This window comes from Triticum aestivum, chromosome 5D (assembly GCF_018294505.1).
Source record: "Triticum aestivum cultivar Chinese Spring chromosome 5D, IWGSC CS RefSeq v2.1, whole genome shotgun sequence".
Classification (NCBI taxonomy): domain Eukaryota; kingdom Viridiplantae; phylum Streptophyta; class Magnoliopsida; order Poales; family Poaceae; genus Triticum; species Triticum aestivum.
Genome location: NC_057808.1, coordinates 501,034,342 through 501,038,794, shown reverse-complemented (window position 1 = coordinate 501,038,794; position 4,453 = coordinate 501,034,342).

The following is a 4,453-nucleotide window of genomic DNA, read 5'->3' as shown; positions in this document are numbered from 1 at the left end:
CTTGTCGGAGACTTCATATCTCTCGACCCGGGCATGAGCTTGGAAAACCATTTTCAGCTCTTTGAACATCTCATATGCTCCATGTTTCTCAAAACGCTTTTGGAGACCCGGTTCTAAGCTGTAAAGGATGACGCACTGAACGAGGGAGTAATCATCAGCACGTGATTGCCAAGCGTTCATAACGTCTTGGTTCTCTGGGATTGGTGCTTCACCTAGCGGTGCTTCTAGGACATAATCTTTCTTGGCAGCTATGAGGATGATCCTCAGGTTCCGGACCCAGTCCGTATAGTTGCTGCCATCATCTTTCAGCTTGGTTTTCTCTAGGAACGCGTTGAAGTTGAGGACAACGTGGGCCATTTGATCTACAAGACATATTGTAAAGATTTTAGACTAAGTTCATGATAATTAAGTTCATATAATCAAATTATTCAATGAACTCCCACTCAGATAGACATCCCTCTAGTCATCTAAGTGAAACATGATCCGAGTTAACTAGGCCGTGTCCGATCATCACGTGAGACGGACTAGTCAAGATCGGTGAACATCTCCATGTTGATCGTATCTTCTATACGACTCATGCTCGACCTTTCGGTCCTCCGTGTTCCGAGGCCATGTCTGTACATGCTAGGCTCGTCAAGTCAACCTAAGTGTATTGCGTGTGTTCTGAGGCCATGTCTGTACATGCTAGGCTCATCAACACCCGTTGTATGCGAACGTTAGAATCTATCACACCCGATCATCACGTGGTGCTTCGAAACAACGAACCTTCGCAACGGTGCACAGTTAGGGGGAACACTTTCTTGAAATTATTATAAGGGATCATCTTACTTACTACCGTGGTTCTAAGCAAATAAGATGCAAAACATGATAAACATCACATGCAATCAAATAGTGACATGATATGGCCAATATCATTTTGCTCCTTTGATCTCCATCTTCGGGGCACCATGATCATCTTCGTCACCGGCATGACACCATGATCTCCATCATCATGATCTCCATCATTGTGTCTTCATGAAGTTGTCACGCCAACGATTACTTCTACTTCTATGGCTAACGCGTTTAGCAACAAAGTAAAGTAAGGCGTTATTCAATGACACGCAGGTCATACAAAAAATAAAGACAACTCCTATGGCTCCTGCCGGTTGTCATACTCATCGACATGCAAGTCGTGATTCTATTACAAGAATATGATCAATCTCATACATCACATATATCATTCATCACATCTTCTGGCCATATCACATCACATAGCACATGCTGCAAAAACAAGTTAGACGTCCTCTAATTGTTGTTGCAAGTTTTTACGTGGCTTGTATAGGTTTCTAGCAAGAACGTTTCTTACCTACGTAAAACCACAACGTGATATGCCAATTTCTATTTACCTTCATAAGGACCCTTTTCATCGAATCCGTTCCGACTAAAGTGGGAGAGACAGACACCCGCTAGCCACCTTATGCAACTAGTGCATGTCAGTCGGTGGAACCTGTCTCACGTAAGCGTACGTGTATGGTCGGTCCGGGCCGCTTCATCCCACAATACCGCCGAAACAAGATAAGACTAGTAGCGGCAAGAAGAATTGGCAACATCTACGCCCACAACTGCTTTGTGTTCTACTCGTGCATAGTAACTACGCATAGGCCTGGCTCTTGATGCCACTGTTGGGGATCGTAGCAGAATTTTAAAATTTCCTACGCATGACCAAGATCCATCTATGGAGTATACTAGCAACGAGGGGAAAGGAGTGCATCTACATACCCTTGTAGATCGCGAGCGGAAGCGTTCCAATGAACGGGGTTGATGGAGTCGTACTCGCCGTGATCCAAATCACCGATGACCGAGTGTCGAACGGACGGCACCTCCGCGTTCAACACACGTACGGAGCAGCGATGTCTCCTCCTTCTTGATCCAGCAAGGGGGAAGGAGAGGTTGATGGAGATCCAGCAGCACGACGGCGTGGTGGTGGAAGTAGCGGGATCTCGGCAGGGCTTCGCCAAGCTTCTGCGAGAAGGAGAGGTGTTGCAGGGGGAGAGGGAGGCGCCAGGGGCTGTGATGCTGCAGCCCTCCCTCCCCCCACTATTTATAGGCCCCCTGGAGGGGGGGGGGCGCCGGCCCTGGAACCCATCTACATGGGGTGGGGGGGGGGGAGCGGCGGCCAAGGGGGAAGGGGGGTGGCTTCCCCCCCAAGCCAAGTGGGGCGCCCCCACCCCTAGGGTTTCCAACCCTAAGCGCAGGGGGAGGCCCAAGGGGGGCGCCCCAGCCCACTAAGGGCTGGTTCCCTTCCCACTTCAGCCCATGGGCCCCTCCGGGATAGGTGGCCCCACCCGGTGGACCCCCGGGACCCTTCCGGTGGTCCCGGTACAATACCGATAACCCCCGAAACTTTCCCGATGGCCGAAACTGGACTTCCTATATATAATTCTTCACCTCCGGACCATTCCGGAACTCCTCGTGACGTCCGGGATCTCATCCGGGACTCCGAACAACTTTCGAGTTTCCGCATACTAATATCTCTACAACCCTAGCGTCACCGAACCTTAAGTGTGTAGACCCTACGGGTTCGGGAGACATGCAGACATGACCGAGACGCCTCTCCGGTCAATAACCAACAACGGGATCTAGATACCCATGTTGGCTCCCACATGTTCCATGATGATCTCATCGGATGAACCACGATGTCGAGGATTCAATCAATCCCGTATACAATTCCCTTTGTCAATCGGTATGCTACTTGCCCGAGATTCGATCGTCGGTATCCCAATACCTTGTTCAATCTCGTTACCGGCAAGTCTCTTTACTCGTACCGTAATGCATGATCCCGTGGCTAACTCCTTAGTCACATTGAGCTCATTATGATGATGCATTACCGAGTGGGCCCAGAGATACCTCTCCGTCATACGGAGTGACAAATCCCAGTCTCGATCCGTGCCAACTCAACAGACACTTTCGGAGATACCTGTAGTGTACCTTTATAGTCACCCAGTTACGTTGTGACGTTTGGCACACCCAAAGCACTCCTACGGTATCCGGGAGTTGCACGATCTCATGGTCTAAGGAAAAGATACTTGACATTGGAAAAGCTCTAGCAAACTAACTACACGATCTTTGAGCTATGCTTAGGATTGGGTCTTGTCCATCACATCATTCTCCTAATGATGTGATCCCATTATCAATGACATCCAATGTCCATAGTCAGGAAACCATGACTATCTGTTGATCAACGAGCTAGTCAACTAGAGGCTTACTAGGGACACATTGTGGTCTATATATTCACACATGTATTACGATTTCCGGATAACACAATATAGCATGAACAATAGACAATTATCATGAACAAAGAAATATACATAATAACCATTTAGTATTGTCTCTAGGGCATATTTCCAACAAAATACTTCAACACACAACAATTCAAATAAAGATCCAAATAAAGATTCAAATTAAACAATACAAACACATTCTTTAGGATAATTATCATGTCGTTGGCTATGGTTGAGATAAGAAGTTTCTTTTGATGGGAAGTGTCATTAGATGTTTTCTAGGGTGGGTCAAGTTGGTTCAAGGGAAGATCTTGGTGTCAATATTAGTAGAGTTGATTGAGAGACAAGTTTTTATAAACCACAATTTTCCATAAAGAAAACTATTCAGAATATTAGACTCTGTGGTCGACTATGAGAATTGAAAAGTTATGTAGTTTAGGGATTGAAACTAATAATTGACTAACTCCAAATTTGTGTGATAGTAACATATGACCACAGAGATTTGTAGGGATCAATCTAAGAGATTTATCTAAGCATAAAATTTAATTGGTCGAAGATGTTAAATTATGAGTAAGGAACGTGATTTTATGGTGTAGAGGCTAAAACATGAATTAAGCATGGTTGAAAAATTAAGGTATGGGTCATAACAGATAGGTATGGTTCTAACGATCAAATTTTATATAATAAGCTTTTGGGTATGAATTATAGATTAAAAGATATGGCAAAATATTCAATTTACCATTTAAACCAAAACTAAATTTCAGTTTGCTCAAAAGTGAAATTTTATAATTTCATAAAAAACTACAGGTTCCAACGAACCTGGGGATATCTTATTTGTCGAAATCGGACATACGGTTTGGGAGATACGAATTTCCGAAGTTTAGATATTTTTCTGAAAAAATGACTTACGGAATTTTAGAGGAGGATTGCCGGAGTTGTCGCCGGAGTTGGGGAAGAAGGTCGCCGGAGTTGTGGAAGAAGGTCCCCAAAGTCAAGTAGCAGGGGAACGGCGAAGATCTCGACAAGGGGAGTCCGTTGGATAAGGTCACGGGCTCGGCCTTGTCCCGTGGCGGCGTGGAGCGGCCGCCGGAGCTGCCGAACTCCGACGAGCAATTGCTCGCAGAGGAGGGCGAGGTAGAGAGGGGTTTTCTTGGGAGGGGATGAGGACTGTGAGGTTCACCTATGGGTACTAT